The 18829-nt window shown below is 41.2% G+C and overlaps 1 protein-coding gene across 1 annotated transcript in view; it reads left to right on the forward strand.

Annotated features, from left to right (window-relative positions):
• LOC126234599 (uncharacterized) overlaps nucleotides 1-18829 on the forward strand; it is a 231141-nt gene that overhangs the window by 62132 nt on the left and 150180 nt on the right. Inside the window, exon 2 of the mRNA XM_049943318.1 lies at nucleotides 11764-11834. The gene's annotated coding sequence lies outside the window, so the exon portion shown is untranslated. The remainder of the gene's footprint in view (nucleotides 1-11763; nucleotides 11835-18829) is intronic.

Here is an 18829-nt window from a genome sequence, read left to right on the forward strand (position 1 = left end):
AAACAGTTGCTCTTAATGAATAAATTATTTATAGCAGTGTTTCTCCCTGAAAGGCTTTCATATTCATTTCGCCCAAACTATGTAGTAAAGCCTCTCTAAACTGTTGTTGATAGTTCTTCCGGGTTATATGGCCGTGGTCCATGGAATACTTCTATTCCTAACGCTTCGTCCAATACTACGTTGGACATCCTCGGAGGTATGGCTGGTCCTGTTGAGTCCTGCCGACTGACGAGTCGGGCGTTGGAGAGCGGCCTAAATACTGAGGAAAGTGGGCGTGGTCTAGCTTGCACATAGTATCAGAGAGAAAACTAGTCAAAGATAAAATGTAACTATCGATAATAGTCCGTCACAGATAAAAATCACTTATCGATTCTGTAACGCCACTGTCCATATCTCGCTTAATTTCAAGGCCTCTTCTTTTCTATTAAAATTATCTTCATGTTTATATTCATGTTTATAAATTTCAATAGCCTCCCTATACAGTCCTCAGTATTTAGGCCGCTCTCCGACGCCCGACTCGTCAGTCGGCAGGACTCAACAGGACCAGCCATACCTCTGAGGATGTCCAACGTAGTATTGGACGAAACGTTAGGAATAGAAGTATTCCATGGACCACGGCCATATAACCCGGAAGAATTATCAACAACAGTACCATCCAGTCGTGAAAGCCTTCATTGTATGATTAGAAGCCTCTCTAAACTACCAATACGTCATAGTTTCGTACCTTACGACAAGTACTTTCAAGTTATTCACAAAACTGTTCTCTTATTCTTTCTTCTGTTTCCTCTGTTGGCGTGTATGGCGTTATTACCGTTATGTTCCTGAATTTAACTTTTCTTTTGCTGGATACAATCATATCCTTCTCTGGGCGATAGCGGTGCAAATACTATCAATGACAGGGCTGCTAAAGCAGAGTTATTAACCACTGTAATCTTCCGAAATTCCTTCACCAAAGAAAACGAAGTAAATATCCCAGAATTCGAGAACAGCCGGCAACAGAAGTACGTTAAAAGTAGATATCCGCGGAGTAGTTTAGCAACTTAAATCACTTAATAAAACCAAGTCCACGGGTCCAGACTGTATACCAGTTAGGTTCCTTTCAGAGCATGCTGATGCAATAGCTCTGTACTTAACAATCATATGCAACCGCTCGCTCGACGAAAGATTCTTACCCAAAGACTGGAAACTTGCATAGGTCACACCAATATTCAGGAAGGGCCACAGGAATAACACACTAAATTGGAGGACCATATCATTAATCTCGATACGCAGCAGTATTTTGGAACATATATTGTGTTCGAATGTTACGAATTGTCTCGAAGAGGACGGTCTATTGACTCACAGTCAACACGTGTTGAGAAAACATCATTCTTGTAAAATACGACTAGCTTTTTACTCACACAAAGTGTTGAGTCCTATAGAAAGGATCAAACTGATTGTGCATTTTCTAGTCTTCGTGAAAGCTTCTGACACCGTACTCACAACCAGCTTGTAATAAAATTGTGTGCTTATGAAATATCGTCACGATTATGCGACTAATTTCCTGTCAGGGTGGTCACGGTTCATAGTAACTGACGGAAAGTCATCGAGTGAAACAGAAATGATTTCTGGCGTTTCCCAAGGTACTGTTATAGTCCCTCTGCTGTTCCTTCTCTACGTAAACGATTTAGGAGACATTCTGAGCAGCCGTATTAGGTTGTTTGTAGATCATGCCGTCGTTTATCGTCAAGTAAATTCATCAGTAGATCAAACAAATTGCAAAATGATTTAGAAAAGACATCTGTATGGTGGGAAATTGGCAATTGACCATAAACAACTAATGCACATGAGTGCTAAAAGAAATCCGTTAAACTTTAGTTATACGATAAATCAATCAAATCTAAAGGCCGTAGATTCAACTAAATACATAGAAATTACAATTTACGAACACACAGAAAATATTGTGGGCGAAGGCGAACCAAAGACTGCGGTTTACTGGCAGAACATTTAGAAGATGCAAAAGATCTGCTAGAGAGACGCTGCGCTTGTACGTCCTCTTTTGGCGTACTGCTGTGCGGTGTGACATCCTTACCAGATAGGATTAACGGAGTACATCGAGAAAGTTCAAAGAAGGGCAGCAAATTTTGTATTTTCGCGAAATAGGGGAGAAAGAGTCATGGACATGATACAGGATTAGAGGTGAACGTCATTAAAACAAAGCCTTTTCTCGTTCCGTCGGTATCTTCTCACGAAATTTTAATCACCAACTTTCTCCTTGGAATCCGAGAATATCTTTTCGACGCCGAACTACATAGGGAGAAACGATCGTCGTAGTAAAATAAGAGAAATCAGAGCTCACACGGAAAGATATAGGTGTTCGTTATTTTCGTGCGCTTTTCGAGAATGGCATAACAGAGAATTGTTGTGAAGATGGTTAGATGACTCCTCTGCCGGGCACTTAAGTGTGATTTGCAGAGTAGCCATGTAACTGTAGATGTAGATATTATCAGTCTGCTGAGTCTTCATTTGTTGTTGTTGTGGTCTTCAGTCTGAAGACTGGTTTCATAAGCTCTCCACGCTACTCTATCCTGTTCAAGCCTCTTCATCTCTGAATAACTACTGCAATCTACATTCTTCTTAATCTGCTTACTGTATTCATTTCTTGGTATCCATCTACGATTCCCTCCCCCCCCTCCCCCCTCTTTCCCCCGCCACACACACACATATCCACCCACCCACCCACCCACCCACACACACACACACACAAACATTTCCCTTAATGTCTCAAAAAGTGTCCTATTAACCGATCGTCCGCAGCTCTTGGTCGTGCGGTAGCGTTCTCGCTTCCCGCGCCCTGGTTCCCGGGTTCGATTCCCGTCGGGGTCAGGGATTTTCTCTGCCTCGTGATTACTGGGTGTTGTGTGATGTCCTTAGGTTAGTTAGGTATAAGTAGTTCTAAGTTCTAGGGGACTGATGACCATAGTGCTCAGAGCCATTTGAACCATTTGAACCATATTAACCGATCCCTTCTTTTGGCGAAGTAGTGCCACAAATTTCTTGTCTCCCCTCCTAATTAGTTACCTGATCTACCCATCTAATCTTTAGCATTCGTCTGTAGTACCGCATTTCAAAAGCTTCTATTCTTTTCTTGTTTAAAGTGGTTATCGTCCATGTTTCCCATCCATTCGTGGCTACACTCCATACAAATAAATTTCAGAAAAGACTACCTAATTTCTATTCGATTTTAACAAATTTCTCTTCTTTAGAAATGCTTTTCTTCCCTCTACTATTCTACACTATATGCCTCCTCTGCTTCTACTGTAATCAATTATTTTGCTGCCCAAAAAGCAAAACTCTTCTACTATTTTAAGTGTCTCGTTTCCTAATCTAATGCCCTCAGCATCAGTAGACTTAATTCTACTATATTCTTTTCTCCTTGTTTTGCTGTTGTTGATGTTCATCTTATGCGCTCCTTCCAATATGTTGTCCATTCCTTTCACATCTCTTCCAAGTCCTTTGCTGACTCTGACAGAATTACAGAGTTATCGGCAAACCTCCATATTTTTATTTCTTCTCCCTATATTTAATTACTACTCCAATTTTTATTTTTGGTTTCCTTTACTGCTTGCTCAGTGTACAGATTGAATAACATTGGTGGTAGACTACAACCCTATTATATTGGATACAGGCTCCCATGTAGATGCTATTTTTCTTGACTTCCGGAAGGCGTTCGATACAGTTCCGCACTGTCGCCTGATAAACAAAGTAAGAGCCTACGGAAAATCAGACCAGCTGTGTGGCTGGATTGAAGAGTTTTTAGCAAACAGAACACAGCATGTTGTTATCAATGGAGAGACATCTACAGACGTTAAAATAACCTCTGGCTTGCCACAGGGGAGTGTTATGGGACCATTGCTTTTCACAATATATATAAATGACCTAGTAGATAGTGTCGGAAGTTCCATGCGGCTTTTCGCGGATGATGCTGTAGTATACAGAGAAGTTGCAGCATTAGAAAATTGTAGCGAAATGCAGGAAGATCTGCAGCGGATAGGCACTTGGTGCAGGGAGTGGCAACTGTCCCTTAACATAGACAAATGTAATGTATTGCGAATACATAGAAAGAAGGATCCTTTATTGTATGATTATATGATAGCGGAACAAACACTGGTAGCAGTTACTTCTGTAAAATATCTGGGAGTATGCGTGCGGAACGATTTGAAGTGGAATGATCATATAAAATTAATTGTTGGTAAGGCGGGTGCCAGGTTGAGATTCATTGGGAGAGTGCTTAGAAAATGTAGTCCATCAACAAAGGAGGTGGCTTACAAAACACTCGTTCGACCTATACTTGAGTATTGCTCATCAGTGTGGGATCCGTACCAGATCGGGTTGACGGAGGAGATAGAGAAGATCCAAAGAAGAGCGGCGCGTTTCGTCACAGGGTTATTTGGTAACCGTGATAGCGTTACGGAGATGTTTAGCAAACTCAAGTGGCAGACTCTGGAAGAGAGGCGCTCTGCATCGCGGTGTAGCTTGCTCGCCAGGTTTCGAGAGGGTCCGTTTCTGGATGAGGTATCGAGTATATTGCTTCCCCCTACTTATACCTCCCGAGGAGATCACGAATGTAAAATTAGAGAGATTAGAGCGCGCACGGAGGCTTTCAGACAGTCGTTCTTCCCGCGAACCATACGCGACTGGAACAGGAAAGGGAGGTAATGACAGTGGCACGTAAAGTGCCCTCCGCCACACACCGTTGGGTGGCTTGCGGAGTATGAATGTAGATGTAGATGTAGATGTCTCACTCCATTCTCAACCAGTACTTTCCTTTCATTTCACTCGACTGCCGTCTGGTTTCTGTACAAATTGTAAACAGCCTTTCGCTCTCTGTATTTTAACCCAGCTTCCTTCAGAATTTCAAAGAATGTTTTCCAGTCAACATTTTCAAAGTTTGCCTTTCCTTAACCTATCTTCTAAGATACGTCGTAGTGTCAATACTGCCTCGCTTGTTCCTACATTTTTCCGGAATCCAGACTGATGTTCCCCGAGGTCGGTTTCTACCAGTTTTTCCATTCTTCTGTACAGAATTAGAGTTAGTATGTTGCAACTGTGACCTTTCAAACTGACAGTTCGGAAATTTTCACACCAGTCAGCAACTACATTGTTTGGAATTGGAATTATTACTTTCTTCCTGAAGTCTGATGTTGTTTCGCCTGTCTCATACATCTTGCACACCAGAGAGAAGAGTTTTGTCATGGCTGGCTCCCCCAAGGCTATTAGTAGTTCTGACGGAATGTCGTCTACTCCCGGGATTCAGTGATCTGTCAAATTCTTTACGCAGAATCATATCTCCCATTTCCTCTTCATCTACGTCCTCTTCCATTTCTACAATATTGTCTCCAAGTTCACTTGTCTTGTACAGACTCTCTATGTATTCCTTCCACCTTTCAGCTTTCCCTTCTTTGTGTAGAACTGGTTTTCCATCTGAGGTCCTGGTGTTCATACAGATGGTCCTCTTTTCTCCAAAGGCCTCTTCAGTTTTCCTGTAGGCGGTATCGATCCCTCACCAGGTGAAATATGCTTCTAAATCTTTACATTTTTCCTCTAGTCATTCCTGCTTATCCATTTTGCATTTCCTGTCCGTCCCATGTTTTAGACCTTCGAATTCCCTTTCGCCTGCTTCATTTCCTGCATATTTATATTTCCTCGTTTCGTCAATTACATTCAGTATCTTCCATGTTATCTAAAGATTTCTAATAGGTCTTCTCTTTTTGCATATTTGATCCTCAGCTGCCTTCACTATTCGATCTCGTACAGCTACCCATTTGCCTTCTACCATATACTCGTATCTTTCACTTGTTCTAGTCGACTGTTGCCTAAAGCTCCCTCTCTGGTTCTTTCACCTTATCCAGGTCCCATCTCCACATTCCAGTACCTCGACTCCTACAGAGTGAGAATCTCATTCTGGAAACATCCCCCAGACTGTGTCTAAGCCATGTCTCCGCAATATCCTTTCTTTCAGGAGTGCTAGTCCTGCAAGGTTCGCAGGAGAGCTTCTGTAAAGTTTGGAAGGTAGGAGACGAGGTACTGGCGGAAGTAAAGCTGTGAGGACGGGGCGTGAGTGGTGCTTGGGTAGCTCAGATGGTAGAGCACTTGCACGCGAAAGGCAATGGTCTTGAGTTCGAGTCTCGGTCCGGCACACAGTTTTAATCTGCCAGGAAGTTTCATATCAGCGCACACTCCACTGCAGAGTGAAAATCTCATTCTGGAATGAAGTAATTGTTCTTATCCCAGCAGTGGGCGCAACTCTTTAAGCGTAGCACATGTGAGCTTAAACTTACGGGAAATTCACTGTGACGTCGTAAGAAAACCAATGATTTTTTAAAATTTTCTACCATTTTAAACTTCCGAGTCAGCACTGTTTTTTAAACAAGTGAGCTGGCAACCATGAAGAATTCACCAGTGATCTGGGAAATCTGAACACTAGGACTGGTATAAATTGACTGGTACAAATATTCCTGCAGGTGCCTACGTGTGCGAGTGAATAATGGCTTTCTATCTGTATCGGGAAAATATCTCTATGTCTGCTAAGTGGTATATCATGCCACTGAAAGTAGATCAGCTATAAACAGTAGATAAGTTGATACTAGTTACTATGTGTAGGGTGAAAAATATGTTTATGTATCCTAAGTGGGTTCTTGGAAATAGCCAGCAGGTTCAGACAGGCAATGGGAAAGACATCTTTTGTCTCAGATGATATAATGTTCTTTGTTCCAGAACTGGCGGAGCGGGAGGAGTACCTTGAGAGATGCAGAACAAATGTACTGTAACTTCATAGGAGTGGAGAAGGCTATGAGTTTTTGAATTTCTCACTATTTTAAAATGAGGACCTGATTCTGTATTTAATACAAATGACCTGACAACCATGCAGGCTGTACTCTTACCCTCAGGTCCACTATTCTGCATTTCTTTTTTACATTTCACACCAGCAAGACAACACTACAGATGGACAGTTTTGTATCTCAAAGGAGTATCGAAATTGTTCTCTGAAGCTGTGATTTGTCAGGACAAGTTTGCTGTCCTGCTTTCTGAATCTAGATTCTGCGGTGTGTATCGATAGAACTCCCCACTGAACATCCTGTAAAAGTCACCCATATTGTGTTCCCTAATGTTGTTTTCAGTAATTTGATACTTTTTATGTGTCTCCTCTTTGTCTGTCTAATGTTGTCACCTGCTTTCTGGTCTCGAAAATGTTTAGTTTGGTTTCAGGCGATTTTTGACTGGTATGTTTCTGGAAGGCTCTCTTTCGTTTTTGCAAAGTGCCTTCACTTGCTTTGTCCCGCCAAAGTTGTTTTGTGTTGTTCTTCTGTAGGTTAGCTTTTTGGCTTTCTGTATGCCCTTGGTGTGGATCTGTTCCCAGGTACTTGCTTATTCTTTGTCCTATTCCTCTTTTACATTAGTTTCTTGGATCCAATCGGTATCAATTTTAGGAAGATGTGTTTTCTTCCACTGTGCTCTTTTGGGGTAATTTTAACTTTGATGCTGACAAGACAGTGATCCGAGTTGACATTTGCACCTCTGCAGGTTTGTACATCATGAACTCCTTTCTGCGAACACTCTGTGATGGAAACGTGATGGACTCGATAGTCATCAGGGTAATCTCAAGGTCTTTCGATTCCGATAATATTTCCTCAAGGAGGTTGACATGATTTTCAAATTCTTTTGTTGAGACTGCGCACTGAATCTAGCCCCTTTGTGGTTGGCGAATTTATGTGCAGGGAAATTGCTAACGGTTTTTGGTGTACTTTTTCTCCGCCAAGTCGTCTGAAATATTGCTTAGTAGGATTCTTATATCAGTTCTTTATTACACATCATACTAAAACCAATGTACAGTAGCCCCATGAAAATACATCACCATTTTACTTTCATTTTTATAAAGTTTAAATTACTTGTGAATTACTTACTACAGTGATACATTTGATTTGCTGTGTGCAATTTTTTATATACATGAAACTTCCTGGCAGATTAAAACTGTGTGCCCGACCGAGACTCGAACTCGGGACCTTTGCCTTTCGCGGGCAAGTGCTCTACCATCTGAGCTACCGAAGCACGACTCACGCCCGGTCCTCACAGCCCTACTTCTGCCAGTATCTCGTCCCCTACCTCCCAAACTTTACAGAAGCTCTCCTGCGAACCTTGCAGAACTAGCACTCCTGAAAGAAAGGATACTGCGGAGACATGGCTTAGCCACAGCCTGGGGGATGTTTCCAGAATGAGATTTTCACTCTGCAGCGGAGTGTGCGCTGATATGAAACTTCCTGGCAGATTAAAACTGTGTGCCCGACCGGGACTCGAACTCAGGACCTTTGCCTTTCGCGCGCAAGTGCTCTACCACTTGTTGTTTTTGTGGTCCTGAGACTGGTTTGATGAAACTCTCCATGCTACGCTATCCTGTGCAAGTTTCTTCATCTCCCAGTACCTACTGCAACCTACATACTTCTGAGTCTGCTTAGAGTATTCATCTCTTGGTCCTACTCTGCGATTTTTACCCTCCACACTGCCCTCAAATACTAAATTGGTCATCCCTTGATGCCTCAGAACATGTCCTACCAAGCGATCCCTTCTTCTAGTCAAGCTGTGCCACAAACTTCTCTTCTCCCCAATCCTATTCAATACCTCCTCATTAGTTATGTGATTTACCCAGCAAATCTTCAGCATTCTTCTGTAGCACAACATTTCGAAAGCTTCTATTCTCTTCTTGTCCAAACTATTTATCGTTCATGCTTCACTTCCATACATGGCTACACTCCATACAAATACTTTCCGAAACCACTTCCTGACACTTTAATCTATACTCGATGTAAACAAATTACTCTTCTTCAGAAACGCTTTCCTTGCCATTGCCAGTCTACATTTGATATCCTCTCTACTTCGACAATCACCAGTTATTTTGCTCCCCAAATAGCAAAACTCCTTTACTACTTTAAGTGTCTCATTTCCTGATGTAATTCCCTCAGCATCACCCGACTTAATTCGACTACATTCCATTATCCTCGTTTTGCTTTTGTTGATGTTCATCTTATATTCTCCTTTCAAAACACTGTCCATTCCGTTCAACTGCTCTTCCAAGTCCTTTGCTGTCTCTGACGGATTTACAATATCATTGGCGAACCTCAAAGTTTTTATTTCTTCTCCATAGATTTTAGTACCTACTCCGAATTTTTCTTTTGTTTCCTCCTCTGCTTGCTCAGTATACAGATTGAATAACATCGGGGAGAGGCTACAACCCTGTATCACTTCCTTCCCAACCCCTGCTTCCCTTTCATGTCCCTCGACTCTTCTATCTGCGATCTGCTTACTGTACAAATTGTAAATAGCCTTTCGCTCCCTCTATTTTATCCCTGCCACCTTCAGAATTTGAAAGAGAGTATTCGAGTCAACATTGTCAAAAGCTTTCTCTAAGTCTACAAATGCTAGAAACGTAGGTTTGCCTTTCCTTAATCTTTCTTCTAAGATAAGTCCTAGGGTCAGTATTGCCTCACGTGTTCCAGTATTTCTACGGAATCCAAACTGATCTTCCCCGAGGTCGGCTTCTACTAGTTTTTCCATTCGTCTGTAAAGAATTCGTGTTAGTATTTTGCAGCTGTGGCTTATTAAACTGATTGTTCAGTAATTCTTACATCTGTCAACGCCTGCTTTCTTTGGGATTGGAATTATTATATTCTTCTTGAAGTCTGAGGGTATTTCGCCTGTTTCATACATCTTGCTCACCAGATGGTAGAGGTTTGTCAGGACTGGCTCTCCCAAGGCCGTCAGTAGTTCCAATGGAATGTTGTCTACTCCCAGGGCCTTGTTTCGACTCAGGTCTTTCAGTGCTCTGTCAAACTCTTCACGCAGTATCATATCTCCCATTTCATCTTCATCTACGTTCCCTTTCATTTCAATAATATTGCCCTCAAGTACATCTCTCTTGTGTAGACCCTCTATATACTCCTTCCACCTTTCTGCTTTCCCTTCTTTGCTTAGAACTGGGTTTCCATCTGAGCTCTTGATATTCATACAAATGGTTCTGTCTTCTCCAAAGGTATCTTTAATTTTCCTGTAGCCAGTATCTATCTTACCCCTAGTGAGATAAGCCTCTACATCCTTATATTTGTCCTCTAGCCATCCCTGCTTAGCCATTTTGCACTTCCTGTCGATCTCCTTTTTGAGACGTTTGTATTCCTTTTTGCCTGCTTCATTTACTGCATTTTTATATTTTCTCCTTTCATCAATTAAATTCAATATTTCTTCTGTAACCCAAGGATTTCTACTAGCCCTCGTCTTTTTAACTACTTGATCCTCTGCTGCCTTCACTGCTCCATCCCTCAATGCTACCCATTCTTCTTCTACTGTATTTCTTTCCCCCATTCCTATCAGGTGTTCCCTTATGCTTTCCCTGAAACTCTGTACAACCTCTGGTTTAGTCAGTTTATCCAGGTCCTATCTCCTTAAATTCCCACCTTTTTGCAGTTTCTTCAGGTTTAATCTACAGTTCATAACCAATAGATTGTGGTCAGAGTCCACATCTGCCCCTGGAAATGTGTTAGAATTTAAAACCTGGTTCCTAAATCTCTGTCTTACCATTATATAATCTATCTGAAACCTGTCAGTATCTCCAGGCTTCATCCATGTATACGATCTTCTTTTATGATTCTTGAACCAAGTGTTAGCTATGATTAGGTTGTGCTCTGTGCAGAATTCTACTAGGCGGCTTCCTCTTTCATTCCTTACCCCAATTCCATATTCACTTACTACGTTTCCTTCTCTTCCTTTTCCTACTCTCGATTTCCAGTCACCCATGACTAATAAATTTTCATCTCCCCTCACTATCTGAATAATTCCTTTTATCTCATCATACATCTCATCAATCTCTTCGTCATCTGCGGAGCTAGTAGGCGTATAAACTTGTACTACTGTGGTAGCGTCGGCTTTATATCTATCTTGTCCGCAATAACGCGTTCACTATGCTGTTTGTAGTATTTTTTATTTATTATTAAACCTACTCCTGCATTACTCCTATTTGATTTTGTATTTATAACCCTGTATACATCTGATTAGAAGTCATTTTCCTCCTGCCACCGAACTTCACTAATTCCCACTATATCTAACTTTAACCTATCCATTTCCCTTTTTAAATTTTCTAACATACCTGCCCGATTAAGGGATCTGACATTCCACGCTCCGATCCGTAGAACGCCAGTTTTGTTTCTCCTGATAACGACGTCCTCTTCAGTATTCCCCTCCCGGAAATCCGAATGGGGGACTATTTTACCTCCGGAATATTTCCCCCCTGACGACGCTATCATCATTTAACCATACAGTAAAGCTGCGTGCCCTCGGGAAAAATTACGGTTGGAGTTTCCCCTTGCTTTCAGCCGTTCGCAGTACCATCACAGCAAGGCCATTTTCGTAAGTGTTACAAGGCCATATAGTTCACTTCAGTAAGATTTTTCAGTAACATTTAATTTTTATGAAACCTACTGAAAATTATAAAATTAACTAAACCTGTGTAGAAAAAAGCTTAAACGTAGTTTTAGGACGGGGGAGTAGGCGCAGATTTCTCAGTATGACCTCAGTACGGCTCCGTCATGGTAGAGACGTCTACTGTTACGGCTTACAAACGTTCCAGGCGGAAGCTCGCCATTGTTGGCAGATGGAGCATGCAGACGAATCCATTCTACAGCGGTTTCTTCCAGAGGCATCGAGCATCTTGTATTTATATACAACTCTTGTGAATTGCAGGTGTAGAGCTGATGTCGAATAGCGGTCAAGATGCAGTCACATCAAACGAATTTGATGCCTAAGACATCACTGTGAGTACTCATCAAACCACTATATCACTGTCATTATACTACAGTTAATTATAGAAGCGCTTTAGTGGGAAAATATGCTATAGTAGTCCTTAAAGACGTGTGGTTACTGTGGCACAACTGGCAGGGCATATGGTTGTTATTGTGGCGCCGGCCAGGGTGGCCGAGCGCTTCTAGGCGCTTCAGCAACACTTATTTTTAGTGTGATGGAAATTTTATATCCAGTAGACGAAACGTTAAAACCTAGTCATCCTTCCTATAAACAGAACGTGATCTAATATCAAGACTACTACTGCATTTTTAGGTTATGGTTAAGCGATTCCTCACACAAACTGTAAGTGTTTTATGTTGTACATGAGAATTTATAAATGGTCACAGTTTAGGAATCTGAAGATTTGAGTGATATGTCTAAGGTTCTCACGTTTGTAATCGATTGATGAGTTAATGAGACTTCGATTTGCGGGCTTACGTTCTTCCATAGAATTTAGAAATCATTTTCCAACGAATGCCAGTGTGATTCCTTCAACAACGGCGCTTGTGCAGATCTTTCGCTGGTCACCAAGGCTGGTGTCAGGAGAATTGAGTTGTAGGACATTCAGATATGTTCCATTGGAATTAAATATTTCCAACAATAAGAGAATTTTGAATTATTTCCAGGTTGTGAGGCGTTTGATTTTATGAACGCTACTCTGAAATATTTTGGGCAAAGTTCAGACTTTGAAACGTTATATGGAGTTGGAACATGGTGTCGCTACTGAACATTTCATATGCTGCACCGTAAAGATTACCCAACACTTCCTCTCATACATTTACACGTTACAGCAAAACTCTAACAAATTCCCCACAAATCTGTAACATACCGCCCCCCCCCCTAAAGATTAACAAATTATCCTACATTTCAGCAAGAACTGTCCCAAAACTGTAACAAATTACTTCTGGGTTGTAACAGATTGCTCCAAAACTATAACAAAGTACTTCAAAACTGTTACAAATTTACCCCCTAACTGTAACAAATTGCCCCAAAACTGCAGCAAATTGCCCTGAAACCATTAAACAGAGAATCGCAGTATATGTAAGTATTCTATAGCTTTACGCAGAGTAGTCTCAAATTTATCACCAAAATTAATAACTACAAATTTCAACTCTCAAATGTGAACAGTGTTATATATATATATATATATAGGGTAGTCTATTGATCGTGACCGGGCCAAATATCTCACGAAATAAGCATCAAACGACAAAACTACAAAGAACTAAACTTGTCTAGCTTGAAGAGGAAACCAGATGGCGCTATGGTCGGCCCGCTAGATGGAACTGCCATATGTCAAACGGATATCAATTGCGTTTTTTAACATAGGAACCCCCATTTTTATTACATATTCGTGTAGTACGTAAAGAAATAAGAATATTTTAGTTGGACCAGTTTTTTCGCTTTGTGATAGATGGCACTATAATAGTCACAAACATATGGCTCACAATTTTAGACGAACAGTTGGTAACAGGTTGATTTTTAAATTAAAATACAGAACGTAGGTACGTTTGAACATTTTATTTCGGTTGTTCCAATGTGATACATGTACCTTTGTGAACTTATCATTTCTGAGAACGCATGCTGTTACAGCGTGATTACCTGTAATTACGACATTAATGCAATGAATGCTCAAAATTATGTCCGTCAACCTCAATGCATTTGGCAATACGAGTAACGACATTCCTCTCAACAGCGAGTAGTTCGCCTTCTGTAATGTTCGCACATACATTGACAATGCGCTGACGCATGTTGTCGGGCGTTGTCGGTGGATCACGATAGCAAATATCCTTCAACTTTCCCCACAGAAAGAAATCCGGTGACGTCAGATCCGGTGAACGTGCGGGCCATGGTATGGTCTTCGACGACCAATCCACCTGTCATGAAATATGCTCTTCAATACCGATTCAACCACACGCGAGCTATGTGCCGGACATCCATTATGTTGGAAGTACATCGCTGTTCTGTCATGCAGTGAAACATCTTGTAGTAACATTGCTAAAACATTACGTAGGAAATCAGCATACATTGCACCATTTATATTGCCATCGATAAAATGGGGGGCAATTATCCTTCCTTCCATAATGCCACACGATAGATTAACCCGCCTAGGTTGCTGATGTTCCACTTGTTGCAGCCATCGTGGATTTTCCGTTGCCCAATAGTGCATATTATGCCGGTTTACGTTACCGCTGTTGGTGAATGACGCTTCGTCGCTAAATAGAGTGCGTGCAAAAAATCTGTCATCGTCCCGTAATTTCTCTTGTGCCCAGTGGCAGAAATGTACACGACTTTCAAAGTCGTCGCCATGCAATTCCTGGTGCATAGAAATATGCTATGGGTGCAACTGATGTTGGTGTAGCATTCTCAACACCGACGTTTTTGAGATTCCCGATTCTCGCGCAATTTGTCTGCTACTGATGTGCCGATTAGCCGCGACAGCAGCTAAAACACCTACTTGGGCATCATCATTTGTTGCAGGTCGTGGTTGACGTTTCACTTGTGGCTGAACACTTCCTGTTTCCTTAAATAACGTAACTATCCGGCGAACGGTCCGGACACTTGGATGATGTCGCCTAGGATACCGAGCAGCATACATAGCACACGCCCGTTGGGCATTTTGATCACAATAGCTATACATCAACACGATATCGACCTTTTCGCAATTGGTAAACGGTCCATTTTAACACGGGTAATGTGTCACGAAGCAAATACCGCCCGCACTGGCGGAATGTTACGTGATACCACGTACTTATACGTTTATGACTATTACAGCGCCATCCATCGCAAAGCGAAAAAAGTGATCCACCTAAAACATTCATATTTCTTTACGTACTACACGAATATGTAATAAAAATGGGGGTTCCTATTTAAAAAAAACGCAGTTGATATACGTTTGACCTATAGCAGCGCCATCTAGCGGGCCAGCCATAGCGCCATCTGGTTTCCCCCTTAAAGCTAGACGAGTTTCGTTCTTTGTAGTTTTCTCGTTTGATGCTTATTTCGTGAGATATTTGGCCCAGTCACTATCAATGGACCATATATATAATCACGTCATTATTATTAAATGCCATAGAAGGAAAAAGTTTATGGAAGAAATATTCCTGGTGTACTGAACTGGGGCAGTTGTATCAAGTGACGTCATTGCATAGTTTAAGGTAGTTCTCACACGTCGTCATGTTGTGCTTCTGCTGCAGAGTGGTGCACTGAAAACTGTGTGCATCAAATTTATATTTTACATTCATGCTGCTCCTGTTTGAAGTACAGACGTATTACGTGGTCTAGCGGTTCTGGCGTTGCAGTCCGGAACCGCGGGACTGCTACGGTCGCAGGTTCGAATCCTGCCTCGGGCATGGGTGTGTGTGATGTCCTTAGGTTTGTTAGGTTTAAGTAGTTCTAAGTTCTAGGGGACTTATGACCTAAGATGTTGAGTCCCATAGTGCTCAGAGCCATTTGAACCATTTGAACAGACGTATTACGATTTCTTCACCTCAAATGTCGACTAGATGCCCCTTCTGGTCGACAGTATTCAACTCGAGATCGAGATGGTCTAATGTCAGGACAGTCACTGGAATGTATTTAGTGTTGGCAGGCACTTCAAAGATTTTATATCCTAGACCCACTGTATGGAGGATTACGTGAATCAATCTGACAATGAGATATGAATTAGTTGCTATATTGCACTAACACGAATTGTGTTAACTGATACTGTATCCATTGGCTGTGCCAATTTGTAAAATTCATCGGAATTCCTCTCAAAAACCATAGAGTCTGGTACTATATCCACTGGTGGTGCCCACTCTTAATATCTATCGGAATTCTTCTCTAAAACTTGATCCGTGAAGAAACTTAATAGTAGTCCCTTTGAATCTTTGTATCGAAAGTCTATATTATGTTCTGCTATTTTTATCTTTGTTTTAAATGTGTTAACGTGAGCACACAACTGAAACCCATCTAGGGTTTTTTGTGTAGGGTTTGCTACAGCCTAATGAACCATCAATTCCTGTTCGTATATTGTCGGCAAAGAGGGTTTCGTTCTCTTCTTCTTCTTCTCCTCCTTCTTCTGGTTTTCAGTAGCATTGCAGAGCCAGTCAGTTACTACAAAGTCCTTGCGATGACAGTCCGTGCACATGTTGCGTCATGAACCTGAGCAATGATTTCTTTCGACAGATACTTAGTTTGCAGTCCTGACCCCATCAAGCTGGTCCATATTTTCTCATAGAATATGTACACATATGGCTACCAATATAACCACTTGTTCTGAGCAGGGGTTCACATACTTTTTCCGTCACGCCCCTTTTCTAAAGCATCAATTATTTTGCCTCCCCCCTCTCCTACCTTTCTTCCTCAGTACTCCTCATACTTGGCACAAAAACAGCCCATGATATAATTTACTTCTTACTGATTTTTGCAACTCTCACTTACAACAACAATAATAATAATAACAATAAAATAATAATCAGAGACTGGCGTTCGAGCACATTAAACATTTACTAAAAATCATCACAGATTTGTATTATTCAAAGGCAGTGACATTTAACACTTACGACTAGTTTATAAATAACGACAGCTGTGTGTATAGTTACTGGAAATGCGGAAACGTTTGTATTTCACTACATTTTTTTTTTACAAATAAGTTCACAAATGAATTAGTTAGCTTAAGTTTCACTGCTTCCATCTATACTACTTCTAATTTATTTAGAATATTTTAATATTTGAAATATCATCACATACAAATGACAATAGAACAATAGTCATCATGTAATTGCCAATCAAAAATACACACGGTTCAAAATTCGTAAATCTTCCGGCATTTGCACATTTAGTGTAATGTGTGCTTGAACCTGAGAAGAAAGCGGATCCAGCTTTGGTTGTATCCTGGAACAACAACTCGCAGATCCCCTTCCAGCTGCAGTCGACAATGATATTTCGTCTTGATTAATGCCACTGCAGAAAATGTTGACTCACGAAAGCAAGTTGATGCGAAGGATAACACATTCACTTCCCTTGCTAAGTTGGGATAATCGTTCCCTGTCTGCGCCCAGAAATGTTCAAGGTACTTCGGTTTAAATTAATTCTGAAATGTTCTATCCCTTGAGAGTTCTACTATCTCCTCAGCTTCCGCTGTTGACAAGAGTCTGATTAGTAGACTGTTATGATAGTATCGAATGGGTTGTGGATCCGTCATAATCAAATGAAGGTTATGGAAATTTATACTAGAACTGTTGACGAAGATTTTTCGTCTACTAATTTTGCCTGCATCCAACTTATTTTTCTTCACGAAAAAAATGGTTCAAATGACTCTGAGCACTATGGGACTTAACGTCTGTGGTCATCAGTCCCCTAGAACTTAGAACTACTTAAACCTAACTAACCTAAGGACATCACACACATCCATGCCCGAGGCAGGATTCGAACCTGCGACCGTAGCAGTCGCGCAGTTCCGGACTGAGCGCTGAACCGCTAGACCACCGCGGACGGCTTTCTTCACGAAATTATGCAGACAGAACAGCATGTCTTCATTACCCTTCTACATTAGTGTTTTTCAAAGCCAAGTTTTCTGTTAAACACAAGCACTTTCTTACTTAGAAATAATGATATTACTGTTTCGGCCTCGAAGTGATATGTTATCATTCGATTTCTCAGTAACGTCGGGTACGTAGCACAATATTAGAAGTCATGTTTCATCCAGAAAAAGAGCCACGAGTGTAAGACTGTTGTTCAACAGGAAAAGACGAAGTTCATCCATCGAGTCCACAACACGACGAACTTCACCACGACACACCGAACGTATCTCCTTATGCAATAGAAGCAAATCATGAGTAGAACGCGTCTCCTCGGAAACAGCAGAAAATAGCCTGTTGTTTATCCCTCGTGCTTTCATGAAATTACAACACTGATTGTCGTTCAGAAGTTGGTTAAATTCTGATTGTGCTACTTTATAAGCCAGTTCCTCCCCGTGTATCAGGCAACATGTGAATTTTATAGAAAGAGAAACAGCACATATTCCCTTAAACCCCTTTCTGGTTCCAGTAAATGCAGCCGCCGCTTTGGCACGTGTAGCAGCACAATTTGTCCGTGACAGATTGTTGTAAACAAAAAAGATATCCACAAGAAAGAAAATATTTTCACCTGTAGTCCTCCCTTCCAGAGCTTTGCGGAATAGAAAGTTCTCATGCATTTGACGTTCATAACAGCAGCATGAAAAAAAAAAAAAACCAAGGAGCTGGGAAAGATTTCCGATATTAGTATTGTCATCGGGTTACATGGCGTATTTTGGGCTATCATGAAAACGTGGTAGCAATTAGTTTACCATGTCAAATGTTGCTGCACAATGCGACGACCACGGTTATCATATGAGAGTGGCATCGACTTCAGACTCCCGCCAAATATTTCTTCATGCGTTTTGACAGCTACGGGAAGGAGTAATTTCTCGTCAATAATGCGTGGAGATTTGGATTTTGCAATTAAGTAAGGTACATATCGAATGCTCGTAGGGCTTTCTAAGGATATGGACTTTTATCTACAGGTGTCTCTTTAGTTTTATACTCTTCGAGCTATCGTTGGCTGAAACAAAATAAAAAGAAAAAAAAACATTGTGGCCTCCCTCGTTATTCAAAGGAATCCTGGTAAAGCCTAATGTCAGATAATCAACTTCATATTGATGCACTCTGGTTTTACGTTGAGAACTAACGTTGCTGATAAGAACAGGGGAAGACGCGCAAGAAGAATATCCTTTGATCGAATCTTTTTTATTACTAGAAATTGGATACTTTCGAAGGAGAAGGGGCATTCGATGAATCGTTACCATGGGATCTCTTGTTATCACTGCGAATCTGCCACTTATCCATGGGAATGACGAAACATTTATCACTTTATTTCAGATCTGGTTAATTATATACTTCCAATGAACACGCACTGGAATTCAACTTGTAGCTAACTTACTACCTTTGAACTGACTTCGGAACCC

This window comes from Schistocerca nitens, chromosome 2 (genome assembly GCF_023898315.1).
Source record: "Schistocerca nitens isolate TAMUIC-IGC-003100 chromosome 2, iqSchNite1.1, whole genome shotgun sequence".
Lineage (NCBI taxonomy): Eukaryota > Metazoa > Arthropoda > Insecta > Orthoptera > Acrididae > Schistocerca > Schistocerca nitens.